Source organism: Procambarus clarkii, chromosome 58 (genome assembly GCF_040958095.1).
Source record: "Procambarus clarkii isolate CNS0578487 chromosome 58, FALCON_Pclarkii_2.0, whole genome shotgun sequence".
Lineage (NCBI taxonomy): Eukaryota > Metazoa > Arthropoda > Malacostraca > Decapoda > Cambaridae > Procambarus > Procambarus clarkii.
This window is the reverse complement of record NC_091207.1, coordinates 26,598,832-26,624,696: the sequence shown is the minus strand read 5'-3', so window position 1 is coordinate 26,624,696 and position 25,865 is coordinate 26,598,832. Positions and strand designations below refer to the sequence as shown.

The 25,865-nt window shown below is 46.9% G+C and overlaps 1 pseudogene; it reads left to right on the top strand.

Moving 5' to 3' along the window:
* LOC138353543 (sodium-coupled monocarboxylate transporter 1-like) overlaps window positions 1-25,865 on the top strand; it is a 176,358-nt pseudogene that overhangs the window by 42,021 nt on the left and 108,472 nt on the right.

The window sequence follows — 25,865 nt, the reverse complement described above, 5'->3', positions numbered from 1 at the left end:
TACAGATTCAAGAACTGCCATTGAAACCTTGCAATAAGAACACATACGTGATAACATCCACCTGGTCACAAATGTCATATCATTAATGCAAACACTCAAACGTCAAGGCCATCGGGTACTTATCAACTAGGTTCCAAGTCACGTGGGAAGAATAGGAAATAAGATTTCAGAAGCTGCAAAACTTGCAACTAAGAGAAGAAATGTAGACATTTACATACCACAGAGTCTATAACAGATTATGAAAGTAATTAGAAACAGAGCAATGCAGAAGATGTACAGTGACCACAACACAACAGTTGCAACATCAGGATCTGTGGGTTGGTACAAGAATTCAACCAGCTACGAACCACTTAGTTTGATGAAAGTGAGCAGTAGAACAACAGAAGTGCACTTACATCGCATCAGGCTTGGATCCATGTGCATGGGAAATAGGCTTACAGGTTCCAGAAGATGAGAGGAAATGTCAGCACTGTGGAGAAATACCCGACAGACCACTGGAACATTATTTAAAACAGTGCACAGTTACAAACCAAATAAGATTTCAATTTAGATTCAACAGAGCAGAAGTTGTTAAACACATGGGGCATAATCTTACTGAAGCGACCATACGAGTCATAAATACTCATACTTTGCCTAAGTAAAACATGAAACAAGAAATATGTAACACTTAGTGAGGCATTTAGTGTTGTGACAGTAGCATAGTGGTCACTGGTGATCACCGGGTCAACTTCCCACTTCGCCTGATGCTTGAGTGCTATTGAGATTAATGTAAGATCAAAGGAACCCCTTTGAATGTGAGTAGGTTTCCTAGAGTTGAAAAGTGTAATTTCAGGTACTTCTCGCAGAGCTGCTGTTAAGCTGCGGCTGCAGTTGTCCTCTTGTGCTTCGTCTTGTCTCAGACGGTCTATTTCTTGTGTAACTGTGGTCTACTGCACGATCTTGTCCATTGTTACCCAAGTGATTTCTTGAGTCTGTTGTTGTGAGGCATTCTGCTTCATCTGTAGGCAATTGATAATGGTCTGCTATAATCTTCACGATGTTTTTCAGCTGGACCTTGATAATACTGTATATTTGTTGTGTTGATTCCGAAAGTAATGGCTTTTGGCTTTTTTGCTTTTGTTGTAATTTTGCAGTATTTTTGTGTATTTTCTGACTTGGAGTTGATAGCTTCAGGAAATTTTATTCTGTGAGAGTGGGTGTGTGTTGTGACTGTGCACGAGTGTTGCAGTCGTTGGTGCTGGTGTTGGTGTATGTAGTGCTGGTCTGTGTGTTTATCCTGGTCTGAGCTGTCTGCACTTTTTTTTCCGTGCAGAGCAGGTTGGGCTTTAGGCATGATGTTTGCCTCCACAATTTGGACATTTGGCTGTTGTGGTCTGGTTTGCCTTATGCTTGGCTATAGTCTTTGGTCGGATGTCTCAGGCTGCACACTCCGCATCTCTCCTGTCCGGTGCAGCGTGATTGATGGTGGCCATATTTCTGACACCTGAATCAGCGCAGGTGGGGTTCCGGAACTATGGTCTCTGTCGGTATATTCCAGAATTTCCAAGATTGAATGTTTCTGGCATATGTCCCATGACGGTCACCAGAACCTGATGTGTCGCTACTTTGTCTACTTTTGTGCAGCATCATTCCGCATTCAGGATTTGCTTGTGTTCTTGTACTGGTTCTAGTGGAAAGTCGATTGGGTATCCCAAAAAGCACGACTCGTGTGCGTCTTCCTGAAGTGGCCAGCTTTTCTAAGCATACAGGTTTCCCTTGCAGGGCTGTTACTTTTTCAAGTAGTTTACAGTCTGTTGGTCTCGTGGAGTCATTATAATTTATCCTTCCAGGTTGACTGTGATGGAAAGTTTGAGCTCTGGTTGTTCATTTTGCCGCTACTACTCCATATGCTGTAGGAAAGGGGTCTGTCTGCATTATCTTGAATTGTGGAAGATGTGTAGTCTGACGATGTCTGGTGTGAGACTGGTGGTGTCCTCTCCTGTCTTATAATGTTTTCCTGTGACTGAGCTGTGGAGAGAGGTACATTGTCTGACACTGGTTGGTGTGTGACTGGTACTGTCCTCTCATGTCTCATACTGTCGTCGTGTAGCTGGGTTGTGGACAGAGAAGCATTGTCTGACTGGCTGGTGTGAGACTGATGCTGTCCTCTCTAGGTCCATTAAGTCCGCTGTCTTGCTGGTAGAAGCACGTGGTGTAGCCTCAATAGCAGTGTTCTTCTGTGCCTGCTGTCGGTGCCTCGGTCCACTGTCCCTCCCTCTCTGAAAGCTGCCTCCATTGCCTCTTTCTTTTTGACTTCCTCATGACATCTCCACGTAGTGAGGAACGATTCGCTGCCCTACCTAATGCCTGAGACACTCCTAGGCCTGGAGAAATTCATTCCCCTCCAACGGAGGTCGAAAAATGGTTCCTCCAGGTGGAATCAGGGATATCTTTGGGGGATCTACCACTACAGTACCTGTGCCAGGGGATCTACCATTACAGTACCTGTGCCTAGGGATCTACCACTACAGTACCTGTGCCTGGGGATCTACCACTACAGTACCTGTGCCTAGGGATCTACCACTACAGTACCTGTGCCTGGGGATCTACCACTACAGTACCTGTGCCTGGGGATCTACCACTACAGTACCTGCGTCTGGGGATCTACCACTACAGTACCAGTCCCTGGGGATCTATCACTACAGTACCTGTGCCTGGGGATCTACCACTACAGTACCTGTGCCTAGGGATCTACCACTACAGTACCTGTGCCTGGGGATCTACCACTACTGTACCTGTGCCTGGGGATCTACCACTACAGTACCTGTGCCTGGGGATTTACCACTACAGTACCTGTGCTTGGGGATCTACCACTACAGTACCTGTGCCTGGGGATCTACCACTACAGTACCTGCGTCTGGGGATCTACCACTACAGTACCAGTCCCCGGGGATCTACCACTACAGTACCTGTGCCTGGGGATCTACCACTACAGTACCAGTCCCTGGGGATCTACCACTACAGTACCTGTGCCTGGGGATCTACCACTACAGTACCTGTCACACCAGGAGTCGTCTGCTTGCTGTGTCACACCAGGAGTCGTCTGCTTGCTGTGTCACACCAGGAGTCGTCTGCTTGCTGTGTCACACCAGGAGTCGTCTGCTTGCTGTGTCGCACCAGGAGTCGTCTGCTTGCTGTGTCACACCAGGAGTCGTCTGCTTGCTGTGTCGCACCAAGAGTCGTCTGCTTGCTGTGTCACACCAGGAGTCGTCTGCTTGCTGTGTCACACCAGGAGTCGTCTGCTTGCTGTGCCACACCAGGAGTCGTCTGCTTGCTGTGTCGCACCAGGAGTCGTCTGCTTGCTGTGTCACACCAGGAGTAGTCTGCTTGCTGTGTGACACCAGGAGTCGTCTGCTTGTTGTGTCGCACCAGGAGTCGTCTGCTTGCTGTGTCGTACCAAGAGTCGTCTGCTTGCTGTGACGCACCAGAAGTCGTCTGCTTGCTGTGTCGTACCAAGAGTCGTCTGCTTCCTGTGTCGCACCAGGACTCGTCTGCTTGCTGTGTCGCACCAGGAGTCGTCTGCTTGCTGTGTCGCACCAGGAGTCGTCTGCTTGCTGTGTCGTACCAGGAGTCCTCTGCTTGCTGTGTCGCACCACAGTCGTCTGCTTGCTGTGTCGCACCAGGAGTAGTTTGCTTGCAGTGTCGAACCAGGAGTCGTCTGCTTGCTGTGTCGCACCAGGACTCGTCTGCTTGCTGTGTCGCACCAGGAGTCGTCTGCTTGCTCTGTCGCACCAGGAGTAGTTTGCTTGCTGTGCCACACCAGGAGACGTCTGCTTGCTGTGTCGCACCACAGTCGTCTGCTTGCTGTGTCGCACCAAGAGTCGTCTGCTTGCTGTGACGCACCACAGTCGTCTGCTTGCTGTGTCGCACCACAGTCGTCTGCTTGCTGTGTCGCACCACAGTCGTCTGCTTGCTGAGTCGCACCAAGAGTCGTCTGCTTGCTGTGTCGCACCAAGAGTCGTCTGCTTGCTGTGTCGCACCACAGTCGTCTGCTTCCTGTGTCGCACCACAGTCGTCTGCTTGCTGTGTCGCACCAAGAGTCGTCTGCTTGCTGTGTCGCACCAGAAGTCGTCTGCTTGCTGTGTCGTACCAAGAGTCGTCTGCTTGCTGTGTCGCACCAAGAGTCGTCTGCTTGCTGTGTCGCACCAGAAGTCGTCTGCTTGCTGTGTCGTACCAAGAGTCGTCTGCTTGCTGTGTCGCACCACAGTCGTCTGCTTGCTGTGTCGCACCAAGAGTCGTCTGCTTGCTGTGTCGTACCAAGAGTCGTCTGCTTGCTGTGTTGCACCAGGACTCGTCTGCTTGCTGTGTCGCACCAGGAGTCGTCTGCTTGCTGTGTCGCACCAGAAGTCGTCTGCTTGCTGTGTCGTACCAAGAGTCGTCTGCTTGCTGTGTCGCACCAGGAGTAGTTTGCTTGCTGTGTCGCACCAGGAGTCGTCTGCTTGCTGTGTCACACCAGGAGTCGTCTGCTTGCTGTGTCATACCAGGGACTCGTCTGCTTGCTGTGTCACACCAGGAGTCGTCTGCTTGCTGTGTCGCACCAAGAGTCGTCTGCTTGCTGTGTCATACCAGGGACTCGTCTGCTTGTTGTGTCGCACCAGGAGTCGTCTGCTTGCTGTGTCGCACCAAGAGTCGTCTGCTTGCTGTGACGCACCAGAAGTCGTCTGCTTGCTGTGTCGTACCAAGAGTCGTCTGCTTGCTGTGTCGCACCAGGAGTAGTTTGCTTGCTGTGTCGCACCAGGAGTCGTCTGCTTGCTGTGTCGCACCAGAAGTCGTCTGCTTGCTGTGTCGTACCAAGAGTCGTCTGCTTGCTGTGTCGCACCATGAGTAGTTTGCTTGCTGTGTCGCACCAGGAGTCGTCTGCTTGCTGTGTCACACCAGGAGTCGTCTGCTTGCTGTGTCATACCAGGGACTCGTCTGCTTGCTGTGTCACACCAGGAGTCGTCTGCTTGCTGTGTCGCACCAAGAGTCGTCTGCTTGCTGTGTCATACCAGGGACTCGTCTGCTTGCTGTGTCGCACCAGGAGTCGTCTGCTTGCTGTGTCGCACCAAGAGTCGTCTGCTTGCTGTGACGCACCAGAAGTCGTCTGCTTGCTGTGTCGTACCAAGAGTCGTCTGCTTGCTGTGTCGCACCAGGAGTAGTTTGCTTGCTGTGTCGCACCAGGAGTCGTCTGCTTGCTGTGTCACACCAGGAGTCGTCTGCTTGCTGTGTCGCACCAGGAGCCGTCTGCTTGCTGTGTCACACCAGGAGTCGTCTGCTTGCTGCGTCGCACCAGGAGTCGTCTGCTTGCTGTGTCACACCAGGAGTCGTCTGCTTGCTGTGTCGCACCAGGAGTCGTCTGCTTGCTGTGTCGCACCAGGAGTCGTCTGCTTGCTGTGTCGCACCAGGAGTCGTCTGCTTGCTGTGTCACACCAGGAGTCGTCTGCTTGCTGTGTCGCACCAGGAGTCGTCTGCTTGCTGTGTCGCACCAGGAGTCGTCTGCTTGCTGTGTCACACCAGGAGTCGTCTGCTTGCTGTGTCACACCAGGAGTCGTCTGCTTGCTGTGTCGCACCAGGGGTAGTTTGCTTGCTGTGTCGCACCAGGAGTCGTCTGCTTGCTGTGTCACACCAGGAGTCGTCTGCTTGCTGTGTCGCACCAGGAGACGTCTGCTTGCTGTGTCGCACCAGGAGTAGTTTGCTTGCTGTGTCGCACCAGGAGACGTCTGCTTGCTGTGTCGCACCACAGTCGTCTGCTTGCTGTGTCGCACCAGGAGTCGTCTGCTTGCTGTGTCGCACCACAGTCGTCTGCTTGCTGTGTCGCACCAGGAGTCGTCTGCTTGCTGTGTCACACCAGGAGTCGTCTGCTTGCTGTGTCGCACCAGGAGTCGTCTGCTTGCTGTGTCGCACTACAGTCGTCTGCTTGCTGTGTCGCATCAGGAGTCGTCTGCTTGCTGTGTCGCACCAGGACTCATCTGCTTGCTGTGTCGTTCCAGGACTCGTCTGCTTGCTGTGTCACACCAGGAGTCGTCTGCTTGCTGTGTCACACCAAGAGTCGTCTGCTTGCTGTGTCGCATCAGGAGTCGTCTGCTTGCTGTGTCACACCAGGAGTCGTCTGCTTGCTGTGTCACACCAGGGACTCGTCTGCTTGCTGTGTCGCACCAGGAGTCGTCTGCTTGCTGTGTCACACCAGGAGTCGTCTGCTTGCTGTGTCATACCAGGGACTCGTCTGCTTGCTGTGTTACACCAGGAGTCGTCTGCTTGCTGTGTCGCACCAAGAGTCGTCTGCTTGCTGTGTCATACCAGGGACTCGTCTGCTTGCTGTGTCGCACCAGGAGTCGTCTGCTTGCTGTGTCGCACCAAGAGTCGTCTGCTTGCTGTGACGCACCAGAAGTCGTCTGCTTGCTGTGTCGTACCAAGAGTCGTCTGCTTGCTGTGTCGCACCAGGAGTAGTTTGCTTGCTGTGTCGCACCAGGAGTCGTCTGCTTGCTGTGTCGCACCAGAAGTCGTCTGCTTGCTGTGTCGTACCAAGAGTCGTCTGCTTGCTGTGTCGCACCAGGAGTAGTTTGCTTGCTGTGTCGCACCAGGAGTCGTCTGCTTGCTGTGTCACACCAGGAGTCGTCTGCTTGCTGTGTCATACCAGGGACTCGTCTGCTTGCTGTGTCACACCAGGAGTCGTCTGCTTGCTGTGTCGCACCAAGAGTCGTCTGCTTGCTGTGTCATACCAGGGACTCGTCTGCTTGCTGTGTCGCACCAGGAGTCGTCTGCTTGCTGTGTCGCACCAAGAGTCGTCTGCTTGCTGTGACGCACCAGAAGTCGTCTGCTTGCTGTGTCGTACCAAGAGTCGTCTGCTTGCTGTGTCGCACCAGGAGTAGTTTGCTTGCTGTGTCGCACCAGGAGTCGTCTGCTTGCTGTGTCACACCAGGAGTCGTCTGCTTGCTGTGTCATACCAGGGACTCGTCTGCTTGCTGTGTCACACCAGGAGTCGTCTGCTTGCTGTGTCGCACCAAGAGTCGTCTGCTTGCTGTGTCATACCAGGGACTCGTCTGCTTGCTGTGTCGCACCAGGAGTCGTCTGCTTGCTGTGTCGCACCAAGAGTCGTCTGCTTGCTGTGACGCACCAGAAGTCGTCTGCTTGCTGTGTCGTACCAAGAGTCGTCTGCTTGCTGTGTCGCACCAGGAGTAGTTTGCTTGCTGTGTCGCACCAGGAGTCGTCTGCTTGCTGTGTCGCACCAGAAGTCGTCTGCTTGCTGTGTCGTACCAAGAGTCGTCTGCTTGCTGTGTCGCACCAGGAGTAGTTTGCTTGCTGTGTCGCACCAGGAGTCGTCTGCTTGCTGTGTCACACCAGGAGTCGTCTGCTTGCTGTGTCATACCAGGGACTCGTCTGCTTGCTGTGTCACACCAGGAGTCGTCTGCTTGCTGTGTCGCACCAAGAGTCGTCTGCTTGCTGTGTCATACCAGGGACTCGTCTGCTTGCTGTGTCGCACCAGGAGTCGTCTGCTTGCTGTGTCGCACCAAGAGTCGTCTGCTTGCTGTGACGCACCAGAAGTCGTCTGCTTGCTGTGTCGTACCAAGAGTCGTCTGCTTGCTGTGTCCGCACCAGGAGTAGTTTGCTTGCTGTGTCGCACCAGGAGTCGTCTGCTTGCTGTGTCGCACCAGAAGTCGTCTGCTTGCTGTGTCGTACCAAGAGTCGTCTGCTTGCTGTGTCGCACCAGGAGTAGTCTTGCTTGCTGTGTCGCAGCCAGGAGTCGTCTGCTTGCTGGTGTCACACCAGGAGTCGTCTGCTTGCTGTGTCATACCAGGGACTCGTCTGCTTGCTGTGTCAGCACCAGGAGTCGTCTGCTTGCTGTGTCGCACCAAGGGAGTCGTCTGCTTGCTGTGTCATACCAGGGACTCGTCTGCTTGCTGTGTCGCACCAGGAGTCGTCTGCTTGCTGTGTCGCACGCAAGAGTCGTCTGCTTGCTGTGGACAGCACCAGAAGTCGTCTGCTTGCTGTGTCCGTACCAAGAGTCGTCTTGCTTGGCCTGTGTCGGGGGCACCAGGAGTCGTTTGCTTGCTGTGTCGCACCAGGAGTCCGTCTGCTTGCTGTTGTCACACCAAGGAGTCGTCTGCTTGCTGTGTCATACCAGGGACTCGTCTGCTTGCTGTGTCGCACCAGGAGTCGTCTGCTTGCTGTGTCGCACCAAGAGTCGTCTGCTTGCTGTGACGCACCAGAAGTCGTCTGCTTGCTGTGTCGTACCAAGAGTCGTCTGCTTGCTGTGTCGCACCAGGAGTAGTTTGCTTGCTGTGTCGCACCAGGAGTCGTCTGCTTGCTGTGTCGCACCAGAAGTCGTCTGCTTGCTGTGTCGTACCAAGAGTCGTCTGCTTGCTGTGTCGCACCAGGAGTAGTTTGCTTGCTGTGTCGCACCAGGAGTCGTCTGCTTGCTGTGTCACACCAGGAGTCGTCTGCTTGCTGTGTCATACCAGGGACTCGTCTGCTTGCTGTGTCACACCAGGAGTCGTCTGCTTGCTGTGTCGCACCAAGAGTCGTCTGCTTGCTGTGTCATACCAGGGACTCGTCTGCTTGCTGTGTCGCACCAGGAGTCGTCTGCTTGCTGTGTCGCACCAAGAGTCGTCTGCTTGCTGTGACGCACCAGAAGTCGTCTGCTTGCTGTGTCGTACCAAGAGTCGTCTGCTTGCTGTGTCGCACCAGGAGTAGTTTGCTTGCTGTGTCGCACCAGGAGTCGTCTGCTTGCTGTGTCACACCAGGAGTCGTCTGCTTGCTGTGTCATACCAGGGACTCGTCTGCTTGCTGTGTCACACCAGGAGTCGTCTGCTTGCTGTGTCGCACCAAGAGTCGTCTGCTTGCTGTGTCATACCAGGACTCGTCTGCTTGCTGTGTCGCACCAGGAGTCGTCTGCTTGCTGTGTCGCACCAAGAGTCGTCTGCTTGCTGTGACGCACCAGAAGTCGTCTGCTTGCTGTGTCGTACCAAGAGTCGTCTGCTTGCTGTGTCGCACCAGGAGTAGTTTGCTTGCTGTGTCGCACCAGGAGTCGTCTGCTTGCTGTGTCGCACCAGAAGTCGTCTGCTTGCTGTGTCGTACCAAGAGTCGTCTGCTTGCTGTGTCGCACCAGGAGTAGTTTGCTTGCTGTGTCGCACCAGGAGTCGTCTGCTTGCTGTGTCACACCAGGAGTCGTCTGCTTGCTGTGTCATACCAGGGACTCGTCTGCTTGCTGTGTCACACCAGGAGTCGTCTGCTTGCTGTGTCGCACCAAGAGTCGTCTGCTTGCTGTGTCATACCAGGGACTCGTCTGCTTGCTGTGTCGCACAGGAGTCGTCTGCTTGCTGTGTCGCACCAAGAGTCGTCTGCTTGCTGTGACGCACCAGAAGTCGTCTGCTTGCTGTGTCGTACCAAGAGTCGTCTGCTTGCTGTGTCGCACCAGGAGTAGTTTGCTTGCTGTGTCGCACCAGGAGTCGTCTGCTTGCTGTGTCACACCAGGAGTCGTCTGCTTGCTGTGTCATACCAGGGACTCGTCTGCTTGCTGTGTCACACCAGGAGTCGTCTGCTTGCTGTGTCGCACCAAGAGTCGTCTGCTTGCTGTGTCATACCAGGGACTCGTCTGCTTGCTGTGTCGCACCAGGAGTCGTCTGCTTGCTGTGTCGCACCAAGAGTCGTCTGCTTGCTGTGACGCACCAGAAGTCGTCTGCTTGCTGTGTCGTACCAAGAGTCGTCTGCTTGCTGTGTCGCACCAGGAGTAGTTTGCTTGCTGTGTCGCACCAGGAGTCGTCTGCTTGCTGTGTCGCACCAGAAGTCGTCTGCTTGCTGTGTCGTACCAAGAGTCGTCTGCTTGCTGTGTCGCACCAGGAGTAGTTTGCTTGCTGTGTCGCACCAGGAGTCGTCTGCTTGCTGTGTCACACCAGGAGTCGTCTGCTTGCTGTGTCATACCAGGGACTCGTCTGCTTGCTGTGTCACACCAGGAGTCGTCTGCTTGCTGTGTCGCACCAAGAGTCGTCTGCTTGCTGTGTCATACCAGGGACTCGTCTGCTTGCTGTGTCGCACCAGGAGTCGTCTGCTTGCTGTGTCGCACCAAGAGTCGTCTGCTTGCTGTGACGCACCAGAAGTCGTCTGCTTGCTGTGTCGTACCAAGAGTCGTCTGCTTGCTGTGTCGCACCAGGAGTAGTTTGCTTGCTGTGTCGCACCAGGAGTCGTCTGCTTGCTGTGTCACACCAGGAGTCGTCTGCTTGCTGTGTCGCACCAGGAGTCGTCTGCTTGCTGTGTCACACCAGGAGTCGTCTGCTTGCTGCGTCGCACCAGGAGTCGTCTGCTTGCTGTGTCACACCAGGAGTCGTCTGCTTGCTGTGTCGCACCAGGAGTCGTCTGCTTGCTGTGTCGCACCAGGAGTCGTCTGCTTGCTGTGTCGCACCAGGAGTCGTCTGCTTGCTGTGTCACACCAGGAGTCGTCTGCTTGCTGTGTCATACCAGGGACTCGTCTGCTTGCTGTGTCATACCAGGAGTCGTCTGCTTGCTGTGTCGCACCAAGAGTCGTCTGCTTGCTGTGTCATACCAGGGACTCGTCTGCTTGCTGTGTCGCACCAGGAGTCGTCTGCTTGCTGTGTCGCACCAAGAGTCGTCTGCTTGCTGTGACGCACCAGAAGTCGTCTGCTTGCTGTGTCGTACCAAGAGTCGTCTGCTTGCTGTGTCGCACCAGGAGTAGTTTGCTTGCTGTGTCGCACCAGGAGTCGTCTGCTTGCTGTGTCGCACCAGAAGTCGTCTGCTTGCTGTGTCGTACCAAGAGTCGTCTGCTTGCTGTGTCGCACCAGGAGTAGTTTGCTTGCTGTGTCGCACCAGGAGTCGTCTGCTTGCTGTGTCACACCAGGAGTCGTCTGCTTGCTGTGTCATACCAGGGACTCGTCTGCTTGCTGTGTCACACCAGGAGTCGTCTGCTTGCTGTGTCGCACCAAGAGTCGTCTGCTTGCTGTGTCATACCAGGGACTCGTCTGCTTGCTGTGTCGCACCAGGAGTCGTCTGCTTGCTGTGTCGCACCAAGAGTCGTCTGCTTGCTGTGACGCACCAGAAGTCGTCTGCTTGCTGTGTCGTACCAAGAGTCGTCTGCTTGCTGTGTCGCACCAGGAGTAGTTTGCTTGCTGTGTCGCACCAGGAGTCGTCTGCTTGCTGTGTCACACCAGGAGTCGTCTGCTTGCTGTGTCATACCAGGGACTCGTCTGCTTGCTGTGTCACACCAGGAGTCGTCTGCTTGCTGTGTCGCACCAAGAGTCGTCTGCTTGCTGTGTCATACCAGGGACTCGTCTGCTTGCTGTGTCGCACCAGGAGTCGTCTGCTTGCTGTGTCGCACCAAGAGTCGTCTGCTTGCTGTGACGCACCAGAAGTCGTCTGCTTGCTGTGTCGTACCAAGAGTCGTCTGCTTGCTGTGTCGCACCAGGAGTAGTTTGCTTGCTGTGTCGCACCAGGAGTCGTCTGCTTGCTGTGTCGCACCAGAAGTCGTCTGCTTGCTGTGTCGTACCAAGAGTCGTCTGCTTGCTGTGTCGCACCAGGAGTAGTTTGCTTGCTGTGTCGCACCAGGAGTCGTCTGCTTGCTGTGTCACACCAGGAGTCGTCTGCTTGCTGTGTCATACCAGGGACTCGTCTGCTTGCTGTGTCACACCAGGAGTCGTCTGCTTGCTGTGTCGCACCAAGAGTCGTCTGCTTGCTGTGTCATACCAGGGACTCGTCTGCTTGCTGTGTCGCACCAGGAGTCGTCTGCTTGCTGTGTCGCACCAAGAGTCGTCTGCTTGCTGTGACGCACCAGAAGTCGTCTGCTTGCTGTGTCGTACCAAGAGTCGTCTGCTTGCTGTGTCGCACCAGGAGTAGTTTGCTTGCTGTGTCGCACCAGGAGTCGTCTGCTTGCTGTGTCACACCAGGAGTCGTCTGCTTGCTGTGTCGCACCAGGAGTCGTCTGCTTGCTGTGTCACACCAGGAGTCGTCTGCTTGCTGCGTCGCACCAGGAGTCGTCTGCTTGCTGTGTCACACCAGGAGTCGTCTGCTTGCTGTGTCGCACCAGGAGTCGTCTGCTTGCTGTGTCGCACCAGGAGTCGTCTGCTTGCTGTGTCGCACCAGGAGTCGTCTGCTTGCTGTGTCACACCAGGAGTCGTCTGCTTGCTGTGTCGCACCAGGAGTCGTCTGCTTGCTGTGTCGCACCAGGAGTCGTCTGCTTGCTGTGTCACACCAGGAGTCGTCTGCTTGCTGTGTCACACCAGGAGTCGTCTGCTTGCTGTGTCGCACCAGGAGTAGTTTGCTTGCTGTGTCGCACCAGGAGTCGTCTGCTTGCTGTGTCACACCAGGAGTCGTCTGCTTGCTGTGTCGCACCAGGAAACGTCTGCTTGCTGTGTCGCACCAGGAGTAGTTTGCTTGCTGTGTCGCACCAGGAGACGTCTGCTTGCTGTGTCGCACCACAGTCGTCTGCTTGCTGTGTCGCACCAGGAGTCGTCTGCTTGCTGTGTCGCACCACAGTCGTCTGCTTGCTGTGTCGCACCAGGAGTCGTCTGCTTGCTGTGTCACACCAGGAGTCGTCTGCTTGCTGTGTCGCACCAGGAGTCGTCTGCTTGCTGTGTCGCACTACAGTCGTCTGCTTGCTGTGTCGCATCACGAGTCGTCTGCTTGCTGTGTCGCACCAGGACTCATCTGCTTGCTGTGTCGTTCCAGGACTCGTCTGCTTGCTGTGTCACACCAGGAGTCGTCTGCTTGCTGTGTCACACCAAGAGTCGTCTGCTTGCTGTGTCGCATCAGGAGTCGTCTGCTTCCTGTGTCACACCAGGAGTCGTCTGCTTGCTGTGTCACACCAGGGACTCGTCTGCTTGCTGTGTCGCACCAGGAGTCCTCTGCTTGCTGTGTCTGTTGTTGTTGTTATAGATTCAGCTACTCAGAACAAGTTCCAAGTAGCACGGGCTATGGTGAGCCCGTAACTTACCTGGCAGATGAGCGGGGCATGTAGCACGGGCTATGGTGAGCTCGAGCGGAGACATTTGCTGTGTCGCCGGCCGTCGCTTATATATACACCCGTGGGTGACGTCACGCTGGCGGGTAGCAGGAGTTCAATCTTCAATCAGCAGGAGTAAACAATCAGCCGGCGGAATAATGGGGGGTTTGCGGGTGGTGGACAAGCGACCGGTGAACACCTGGCGTGTGGGGCTCTCAAGGCAGGACACGAGGGAGTCTGTGGTGGAGCGCTCCTGATTTATGGCTTGGATCTAGCCATAAGATTCCAGCCATAAGAGTCGATGTTGGATTTCTAAATCTTAAGAAATCTTAACAAGCAACACAGAAATTATTGATAGATACAACGACAACGGGAGACGCGACATCAGCGAGGCCCTACACATCGAAAAATCAATACAGCAATCAACAGCCAATTAACACATAATTACATTCTACCCACTTTAAGACCCCGAAACAACACAGAAGCAAGAAGATAAAACACGCAATGTAGTTGATTCGTGTTTTGTCACCTCACCCCCAAAAAATTAACAACGTAAAATTCCGGCCAAAAAACGAACAAGATACAGCTGAAGAATAGCAATAAAGGTTTCATTGTTAACGCCTCTTGAAATAAATTCCAGTACCCAATTTGCAGTTCCGAGCACTTGTGTTTGGACTTTTTTGGCTCTGAAGGTCTACTTATCAGTATTCCAAGAACATTTTTTCGAATTCAAACTTTACAATTTCAAAACTATACAGCTGATATCTGATAATTTTATCATTTCCTAGCCTCAGAACACTAAAAAATGGTCAACATTAAACTACATTTGCCAATCATTCTTTTTCAAATGCCCAATTTTTGTATCGTATGCAAATTTGCAAATATTGCTGCCCAATCCTGAATCTAATTCGATTATACACATGGTAAACAACAGAGGTCCCAGGACGGAGCCCTAGGAGCACTCTTTATGGAGGTTCCCACTCTTTTAACTCCATTTAGTTTAACTCTTATTTCCTATGAATTAACTATGCCCTTATCCAATTTAAGAGAGCACCGGTACCATGAGCCTCCATCTTGTTAATCCATCTATCATGAGACAAAGCACCGAAAGGTTGGCTAAACATAATGTCACAGTCATTTCCAAGAACATGATGTATATAATTGCAGTAGACATATTCTCAAGTGTACTCTTTATTTTCAAAATTGTGAAGTGCAGTAATAGTCCTGACTTCAAACGCTTCTGAACTGGCTGTAACAGAGCCCACAGACACCAAACAAGAACCAAATATCTATTTGAAATCAGATCTATTCAGTTATAATATCAGATCGACAGTTTAACAAATTTAGACTCTTTTTTAGATCAAATTTAATGTCAACATTCGTATTTCCAATAAGAAAAGCTAAATGCCCTACAAAACATTTAAAATTACCATCACATCCTCCATCAGATGAACTGTTGGTGTTTTCCAGAAGTGCGCGGAAGATTTTCCTGCGTGTAAAATGGAAGGCACAGAGGAGGCAACAACTACAGTGGAGGGAGAGCCACAGGGAAAGTTCACAACCGTCGACTACACACTCTTCATCCTCATGCTGGTGGCGTCCATTGGCATCGGGGTCGTCAGCGCCGTCAGAAGCCGTGGTAAAGCCTCCACACAGGAGTACCTGCTTGGCGGCAGGAACATGGCGGCCGCACCAGTGGTACTCTCTCTCCTCGGCGGGTGGATCTCTGCCGTCTCTGTTTTAGGTAAGCCACACGACCTGTAAGTTATAGTTTGCGAGACAGAAACGATCAGTGGGAATGTAAAAAAATTGATAATAACACACTATTCAACCTTGGGATAATTTTCGACAGTTTCAACGCTTTCAGGGACACAAAGCCTGCTAGGGTTAATGAGGTCCCCTTACGCTTATTACTAACCCCAGAATGCAACCCCAGTTGTTGACTAATTCTTAGATAGCCATTGACTGCTAGGTGAACAAAGGCATCAGGTGAAATGAAATGCTTGAGTCTTGTGACGGGAGTGCCGTTGTGGGGACCCCGCTCTACACGGTAGTGTAGCACACTCACAAACCTCTTCAACTGAAGGCAAAAATGGCCTGGGACCTGAGGCCCGCAGTGCTCAGCCTCGGTAGAGTATGAAGGGGAATGAATGAGAAACAGGAGAAACTGGAAGTAGAGATAGTTTTAAAGAACGGGAAGCTTGATGCGCTTAGTTTATGAGGGACGAAGTTAAAAGGAAATCAAAATGCATAATGTTGAAAATGTTACTGGAACGATATTAAGAACCTCCTGCCCGAAACGCTTTGCGTAATAGTGGCTTTAGGCATTGTATGTACTAGCTCTATCTATTAACCCAACAAACTTTGTAAAATCTCTTTATGTATGTACCTTACCTAAATAAACATTTATTTATTTATTTATTTATATAACATTGGAGTAATGCTATTAATGAATTAGTGGCATTGAACGAAGAATAACGCTTTGTTGCATATTTCATGGTACTTTCTTGAGATGAGCTCAAGTAAGTGCCAAGTAATGAAACTGCATGTTTGGAATTGGAGAGCAGATGCAAGGTACCAACCTGGAGAAGAAATCCTGCTAGAATTAGGCAGAGAGAAATCTGTTCACGACAAACCTGTCTCTCAAAGTCAACATCAGATTGATATTATTTCTTGTTTATGCTTAGTAAGCCATCACAGAAATTGTCTTTAGAAATCTGTATGAATTAATCACGTTGTAATATATAAAATATATCAGGCTAATCCTGGAATATTCGATTCCAGCTTATAGTCTGTGTTTCGTCAAGCACAAACTAAACTTAAGCCCAGATGTATGTAACTAGACAGGCCCCAGAGCGTAGAGGTATGAGTTACAAGGAAGCATTAATGTAATTGAACCTCAGGTCCCTGTAAGATAGGAGAATCAAGAAAGACATGAACACACAAGGATAGGCAATTTCGATTGGGTTGATCACGAAAACACGAAATGGGTTAAACTTGCAGTTCCATGGCGCAGTTGTAAGACACTCGCCCGGCGCTTCGCGAGTGATTTAGCCTGGGTTCTTATCCTGGTCGGGGGGGATTGACTAGGCGCCAGTCCTTAACAGTACGCCTGTGTTCATCCAGAAGTGAATGGGTATCTAGTTATTAAACGATTTGACGGGTCGTATTCCAGGAAAAAATAGGATTAAGGACTTTCCTGAAATCCTATGTGTGCTAGTAGCTTTACAAGAATGTAAGAACTCTTCTATATATACATAAAAACAACGGAAAAGGGGGCACAGGTGGAAACTAAGTACTGATTGAACTGTAAGAAGGGAATTCCCACTTTACTCGTAAACTTGTTTCCAGAATTATATTTCTTCACAAGTTATATATTGTAGCATAAATGTTCTTACTGTAAGAACCATTTAAACACGACAAAATAAACATTTAACGCAATTATTTGTACTTTTTCATAATGTCTTGCAGCTTATTAAACAAAAAATTATTAAAAATATTTGTTTATTCTTATTGGAAAAAGATATAAAGTTCTTTAAATTTCATGATTTTATTCAATCTTTCAAAATATTAATAAAAAAAAAATTCATTACTTTTAATTTTTAATTTTTAATTGGTTCAAATATATATCACATTAAACAAAATTTAATGTTTGTAAAGCCTGTCTGTTTGTGCATTGTGTGAAAATTTATTAAAAATCTTATTACAACTAAAAAAAAAAATACACATAACTGGAGTTTAGAATAAGGAGATGGAGGCGTCAGGAGAGGTGACAAGTCGCCAATATATCTTATTCTTAAAAGAAGACGAATATCTGGCAAAAATGAACCTCATACTCTCTGACCAAACTAAATTCCAAAGTATAACGAAGGACACTACAGCCAAATTGAAAACGAAGGTAAACAGATTGATTGAAACTGTGAACGCCAAGAAATCAGGACTCCACCTGCCAAAGGTTATTGGGGAATCAAACCTGGTTTGCGTATGAGAATGTCAAGACCCACAAGCCTGCAAACCCACTTCGGCCAATCATCAGCCAGATACCCACACCCACATAAAGACTGGCTAAGCGACTCAACTGCTTGCTGACCCCCATATGTACCCTTTGCTTTCAGACTGAAGTCTCCAAAGAAATTTGTTGATTTACTGCGGGGAGCACGGGCCACAGGGATAAGAGCCTTGTTGGATGTAGAATCACTGTTTACCAATGTACCTGTGGATGAAACAATCGGGATGATAGCGGACAGAGTGTATCGTGATCTGGCTAGCACTTTTCTTGACATACCAGAAAACATACTGAGGAAGCTGCTCCAAGCCTGCACTAAAGAGGCACCCTTCTTGAGCCCAGATGAGCACATGTATAATCACGTAGATGGGGTCTCCATGGGTTCTTCCCTAGGTGTCCAGTTTGCAGACTTCTACATGGGTATCATCGAGCAGAGTGTCTTAGTTGACATGGACTTGAAACCCGCCATATACTGCAGGTATTTTGATGACATTTTTATGCAGGTACCTGATGTCAGACATGTGCAGGAGCTGAAGAAGGCATTCGAGCAGAATTCTGTGTTGAGTTTCACATACGAGATGGAAAATGATGGGAAGCTGCCTTTTCTAGATGTAACAGTCACGGAAAGGAACGGAGGCTTCCACACTGCAGTCTACACTAAGGAAACAAACATAGGAATGTGCCTCACTGCCAATAGTGACTGACCAGACAGGTACAAGAGGAGTGTTGTCAATGCTTACGTCGACCAGGCTCTCAGCCACAGCTCAGGATGGAAGCAAGTCGATGAAGAACTCTAGGGTATGGCCTAGTCAACAATGGCTTCTCTAATGGTTTTGTTGAAGACATCATAAAAAGAAAGGTAAAACGCCATGCAACCTCTGAAGAGTCAACTAACATAACACTTATACCCCCTATTAAACTATTTTACAGGAACTTCTTTTCCACAGCTCATAAAACTCCCAAAAGACCAAAGAACTCAGTGTATATGCAAGACAACAACGTCTCTTTCTAGGCGAATAACTATGCATAAACAACAGGGCTTCATCAAGGAACATATAATCTCCTCTCACAACCAGACCATAACCAGAGAAATCTTAGCAAGCAACACAGAAATCATCGAAAAATGCAGCGATAGCAGGAGACTGGACATCAGCAAGGACCAGCACATCAAAAAGTCAACACCAGCAATGAACAGCCAACTAATGCACAACTATATTCTACCCACTTCAAAACCCCAAACCAATATGGAAGCAGCAAGAGGAAGTATGGGTCAATAGGTCTTCTGCAGTTACTTCCATTCTTATGTCCTCATATCTGCACTCTGATGGTAATCTTGGGCATGGTATTTTATCAAAGCACCTCATTCTTTGGGGCACACATGAGGAACACAAATGCGAACAAGCCTGAACGGTCTCCAGGCATATATGCAACTGAAAGGCATATATGCAGAGTGCTCCTGGCAGTATGGGTTCCAGTCACTTTTGGGGTGTGAGTTTTCAGTTGCATATATGCCTGGAGACCGTTCAGGCTTATTCGCATTTGTATTCCTCACGTGTGCCCCAAAGAAAGAGATGATTTGATAAAATACCATGCCCAAGATTACCATCAGAGTGCCGGTAGGAAGATGGGGAATTAGCCTCGGCTACCATCCTGTTTTGTCCGGTCGTGTTGGTCGAGTGGTTAAGGTGTCCTGCACGCCAGATGCAGAGTGCTCCTGGCAGTATGGGTTCGAGTCACTTCTGGGGTGTGAGTTTTCAGTTACATATATGCCTGGAGACCGTTCAGGCTTGTTCGCATTTGTGTGCCTCATGTGCGGCACAAAGAATAAGGTGATTTGATAAAATACCATGCCCAAGATTACCATCAGAGTGTCTGCAGGGGGATGGGGAATTAGCCTCGGCCACCTCGGAGGGAGCTGGTCGGCCGAGCGAACAGCACGCTGGACTTGTGATCCTGTGGTCCTGGGATCGATCCCAGGCGCCGGTGAGAAACAATGGGTAGAGTTTTTTTCACCCTATGCCCCTGTTACCTAGCAATAAAATGGGTACCTGGGTGTTAGTCAGCTATCACGGGCTGCTTCCTGGGGGTGGAGGTCTGGTCGAGGACTGGGCCGCGGGGACACTAAAAAGCCTCGAAATTATCTCAAGATAACCATCCTCTTTTGTCCGGTCGTGTTGGTCGAGCGGTTAAGGTGTCCTGTATGCCAGATGCAGAGTGCTCCTGGCAGTATGGGTTCGAATCACTTCTGGGGTGTGAGTTTTCAGTTGCATATATAGTCCTGGAGACCGTTCAGGCTTGTTCGCATTTGTGTTCCTTACGTGTGCCCCAAAGAATGAGGTGATTTAATAAAATACCATGCTCAAGATTACCATCAGAGTGCCGGCGGGCGGATGGGGAATTTGCCTCGGCTACCATCCTCTTTTGTCCGGTCGTGTTGGTCGAGTGGTTAAGGTGTCCTGTACGCCAGATGCAGAGTACTCCTGGCAGTATGGGTTCGAGTCACTTCTGGGGTGTGAGTTTTCAGTTATTTATATATATGTCGTACCTAGTAGCCAGAACGCACTTATCAGCCTACTATGCAAAGCCCGATTTGCCTAATAAGCCAAGTTTTCATGAATTAACTGTTTTTCGACTACCTAACTTACCTAACCTAACCTAACCTAACTTTTTCGGCTACATAACCTAACCTAACCTATAAAGATAGGTTAGGTTAGGTTAGGTAGGGTTGGTTAGGTTCGGTCATATATCTACGTTAGTTTTAACTCAAATTTAAAAAAAATTAACTCATACGTAATGAAATGGATAGCTTTATCATTTCATAAGAAAAAAATATTAAAAAATATATAAATTCAGGAAAACTTGGCTTATTAGGCAAATCGGGCCTTGCATAGTAGGCTGAGAAGTGCGTTCTGGCTACTAGGTACGACATATATATATATATATATATATATATATATATATATATATATATATATATATATATATATATATATATATATATATATATATATATATATTAAATTATTAAATACAGAGGTCTAGCACAATTTATATTTAAATTATTAAATACAGAGGTCTAGCACATTGCTACAGCTTTGTTCCGATCGGCTCGGAGACCCTCGGTTCGTGGGGAAAATGTGCATTGAAGTTCCTGAAGGAATTGGGGGACAAATTGATCAGCGCTACAAAAGACCAGAGAGCAAAAAGTTTCTTGTTCCAGCGCCTCAGTGTTGCGATTCAGAGGGGAAATGCCTGTTGCGTCTTGGGCACTAGTCCAACTTCAGAGGAATTCGAAGAAGTGTTTGACTTGCAACAATGATCGAACCCGTCTGTGACATTCATCAATGTTTCCCATTGTTGTGTTCTTCAAGAGATCCATAACCTTTAAGCACCTTTTTGCATTATTATTTTTGTATCAACCCATGTATATCTTGTAACCATCAAATGCATAATAAAGCACAAAAAATATTCAAGGAAGGGGGTGGTAGGAGAAAAGCACACAGAAACTGTATTGGAGGGGATCTAAACATTCCCTCTAATGCGTTATGCGTGGTTTCCTCCGAGGCTATGGGTCCCCCTTCTTCCAGCTAGAGGTGGTACTCCCTTCCCTATATATATATATATATATATATATATATATATATATATATATATATATATATATATATATATATATATATATATATATATATATATATGTATATATATATATATATATATATATATATATATATATATATATATATATATATATATATATATATATATTTTTTTTTTTTTTTAACCTAAAAGGGGTACCACCTCTGGTGCAAGTGTAGGGACCCATAGCCTCGGAGAAGAAAATAACGAGTACTCAGAGAAAACCTTGTGGATCCTCACTGAACACTTTGATATTTTCTTCCCCTACCGCCCCTATTCTTTTAGTGTGTGTGTATATATATCTAACTTTATTTAAAATTTCATTGCACAAAAAGGGTTACAACATTGGTTACATGCGAGGTACAAGACTACTTGTCACAAGTTGTACAGCTCCTCCAGCTCCTCAGATGGCGGGCAGGAGCCATGGATGCAGTGAGCATTTCCTCTCTGGATCGCCACACTAAGGCGCTGAAAGAGAAAACTGGCAGCTCTAGGGTCTCTAGTTGTTTCAATTAGCTTGGACCCCAGTTCCTTCAAAAAACTGTATATGTATATATATATATATATATATATATATATATATATATATATATATATATATATATATATACATATATATATATATATACATATATATATATATATATATATATATATATATATATATATATATATATATATATATATATATATATATATATATATATATATATATATATACGCACAACTCTCCTAAACACGAGAGTGAAGTTATACAACTTTAGAATACTTTCCCACCAGGAAACTCGAACCCTAGCCAGCACAGAAGCCTTCCAGCAACTGGCATAACAGGTATGCCTTTAACCCACTGCACCACCGCTCAGACCCTTAAAAGAGATGGTAATTTCGGAGTATTTATTTGCAGTGAGTTAAAGGCATACCTGTTATGCCAGTTGCTGGAAGGCTTCTGTGCTGGCTAGGGTTCGAGTCTCCTGGTGTGAAAGTGTTCTAAAGTTGTATATATATATATATATATATATATATATATATATATATATATATATATATATATATATATATATATATATATATATATATATATATATATATTATATATATATATATATTATACATAATATATATATATATATATATATATATATATATATATATATATATATAAATATATAAATATATATATATATATATATATATATATATATATATATATATATATATATATATATATATATATATATATATATATATATATATATATATATGTCGTACCTAGTAGCCAGAACGCACTTCTCAGCCTAATATGCAAGGCCCGATTTGCCTAATAAGCCAAGTTTTCATGAATTAATTGTTTTTCGTCTACCTAACCTACCTAGCCTAACCTAACCTAACTTTTTCGGCTACCTAACCTAACCTAACCTATAAAGATAGGTTAGGTTAGGTTAGGTAGGGTTGGTTAGGTTCGGTCATATATCTACGTTAATTTTAACTGCAATAAAAAAAATTGACCTCATACATAATGAAATGGGTAGCTTTATCATTTCATAAGAAAAAAATTAGAGAAAATATATTAATTCAGGAAAACTTGGCTTATTAGGCAAATCGGGCCTTGCATAGTAGGCCAAAAAGTGCGTTCTGGCTACTAGGTACGACATATATATATATATATATATATATATATATATATATATATATATATATATATATATATATATATATAAATATATATATATATATATATATATATATATATATATATATATATATATATTATGTTTAGGAATGACATACACTGATAGCCTAAGCTACTCTATCCCTTTGAGATGTATTTTTTCTTGTCTCAGTAAACATACTTGAACTTGAACACTGATACTTCTCCTCAACATTATAAATTTAATATTATGTTAGTAACATAATATTGTTACTAACATAATATTGCTACTAACATAATATTACTGTGCGTCTGTTTCTACAGTACGGATGTCCTGTAATAGAGTTGCAGGTACTGGAAACCTCTAACCAGGAAACACAAATCGAAACTGTCTCTATTTTCCGCTTGTTACAACTTGTAATAAAGTTGTTACATCTTGGCTTAACGTGTTTATGACGTATTAGAACGTTGTTACAACTTGCTATTTTGGTTGTTATAACTGGTTAGGAAGTGTTAAAATTTGTTCGAACGTTGTACCAACGTTGTAGTTTCAGTGTGTGTTTAGCGGGAAGCGATTTCACTGTCCTGCTAACTCAGGTATTACTGAATTTATTCAGAATTATAATTCTTTAATTTTAATTTTGCACTGTTGTGCTGCTGCCCTTTCCGGACGTGTGTCGTTTCTGGAGTTGCAAGTGTGTTTAGTCTTTGAGTGACTTCTTTTCCTGCTACCTCCAGAGGAACTAGTTTATCTAAACTGTAAGAGTAGTGGTGCCTCAGCACTTGACTTTCACTATTCTCAAGATACCCCTGGTTGTCTGGAAGAACAGAAACTATTCTACCTATAGGCCACTCTAAGCATTGTCCATCACTGTCCACCAGAACAGTATCACCCTGGTTTAGGTTAATTTTGTTGTAGAGGCTACTTTCTCTCAGAGCAGTTAGATATTTTCGAGTCCAAATGTCATTTCACTGACCTATCACTTGTGACAGGTGTTTGAACCTCTGAACTAAGTAACTCCCTCTGACATATGAAGGATCTTCTGACCCCTCGTCCCTGAAAGCCAATAGAGGGCTAAGAAGTCCCCCAATACATCACTGGGATGGACTTAGTGGTTCACTTTGTGAGATTTCACCAGAGAGGTAAGTCTGGTCTGTTGTTGACTCAAGGTTTTATTTCCGTGACAACGGTTTGTAAATTAATTATTGGATGGTCTAAGGCTTTTCTAAGACAGCATTTTATCGAGCCTATCATCCGTTTATAGAAGCCTCCATGCCACAGTGCTCTGGGAGGTATAAACTTCCAGTGGCACTGCCTTTGTTTCGGGACATATGTACCTCTGGGCGATACCAAATTTCTCGCAGACATGCCTCCCCTGCCACCAAGTTGGATCCATTATCTGAAATTATTAACTTGGGACAGGATCGATGGGCAGCAAACCTGTGGAAAGCCTGTATGAATGCTTCAGCACTCAGGGTAAGAGTCACTTCTAGGTGTACTCTCCTTGTGGCACAGGTAAATAGGCAGATATATACCTTCACAGGAACTTTGTTCTTGGTGCCTGTGAGGGTTAGTGCTCCTGTGTAGTCTACCCCAGTGGTCTCAAAGGAACGAATGTGGACAACTCGTTCTCTAGAGAGTGGTGGAGATCCTGGATAAGGACACTCCTGAGTGTCATACCTCCGGCAGATTACACAGAACTTTATTATAGATTTTACAGTCTGATGATCTTGAGAGAGCCATAATTTTTGTCTTATATCGGTGAGGGTATTTAGTACCCCACCATGTAAAGTGCCTTACTTGTGTATGTGTAACCCAATTAGCCGGCTGATGATGTGATGATCGGGGAGTAACATTGGATTCTTTACATCCAAGTCTATATTAGCAAATTCCAAGCATCCTCTTCACCTTAGTATATTGTTACTGTCTAGGTCAATCCAGATCATTTTCAAGTTTTTAGGAACATTTTCAAAATCCATCCAGGATGTTTCTATCTGGGCTCGCTTGCCCCAATATTTTAAGGGACTAGGAAATTGGTGTTTCATTCCCATTCTGTATAGGACATAAAATATTACCTGTGTTACACCTAGCAATTTACTTAATTCAGAGTACTGAGTAGGATCAATTGCCAGAGTCTGAGGTGGTTCTGGTGTCTCAGTGGGAACAGTGACATTAGTCACAATGACTTGTGGCTTTTGTTTAGGCCATTGGTCACTGATTAGTCACTGAGGTCCGTTAAACCACATCTCACATCTCGGTTTTGGCTAATTGCCTTAACGTCAGTTCTCTGGAAAGGTAGTCAGCTGGATTTTCTTTGGTAGTTACATATCTTAGTTTGTACCCTGCTGACAATTCTCGTATTTCCCTAACGCGATTACTTATGTAGGGAGTTTTGTTATTATAATTTCTCCCCCACTGTAAGAATGTCTCATTATCTGACCATACCACTGTTTCTGTAAAGTGGAGGTTATTTAATGTTTTGGTCAGTCAATAATTCAATATAACTCCTAGCAGTAGGGTAGTTAATTCTAATTGTGGCAATGACCGTTTCTTTAATGGTGCCACCCTAGTTTTGGATGTGAGTAGTGCTGCCTGCTCATTTTTTGCTAAATGGGCTACAGTGCCATACACCTTTCCTAAGGCATCACAGAACACATGCAGCTTTATTGGTTGATCAGTTTTTATAGTATTATGGGGAAACTTAAGGCTGTTTAGGATACTTCGATCTGTTGTTAACTGTTATGATTTTTCTAGTAAGGTATTTGGTAGTGACCTATTTTATTCTGCCAGCATTCCTGCATAAGTAGTTTATCCTTTATTGATAGGACTTACTAGTCCTAAATGGTCAAACGGTTTACTAACTTGTGATATTAGTTTTCTCATAGCTAAGTTGGTGGTATTTGGTTCCATCGACTTAATAGTCAACTCATCCAAAGTTGTATCCCATTTGACACCCAGTACCTTTAACTTCTGAGGTACCTTGTAGTCGGGAAATTCGGCTTCAATTAGTTGATTTAATTTAGGATTATTGGAGGCCCACGACTGTAGAGGCATATTTGCTCCCAACAACTCTCGATTAGCTTCATGATATATGTTTAGCAGTTTTTCTTCACTTCTGGTAGTTCCTTGGAAAGTATCTACATACAGGTTATTGCTTATTTCAGTGTTATTTGGACTATTAGACGTCTTCAAATGCATATTTAAGGTTGTTTGTAGCAGAAAAAGTGAAGAATTAGCCCTTAACAAAACTGATGCAAATCGGTATGTGATTATTTCACTGTGTGGATCTCTAGAGTCCTTGATCCAAAGGAACTTTGTGTAATTACGGTCTTCTTCTTGGAGACCTACCCTAAGGAATGCCTTGCTTATGTCAAGCCGTGTATCTTCTTGAGGTTATCTTGAGATGATTTCGGGGTTTTAGTGTCCCCGCGGCCCGGTCCTCGACCAGGCCTCCACCCCCAGGAAGCAGCCCGTGACAGCTGACTAACAGTCAGGTACCTATTTTACTGCTAGGTAACAGGGGCATAAGATGAAAGAAACTCTGCCTATTGTTTCTCGCCGGAGCCTGGGATCGAACCCAGGACCACAGGATCACAAGTCCAGCGTG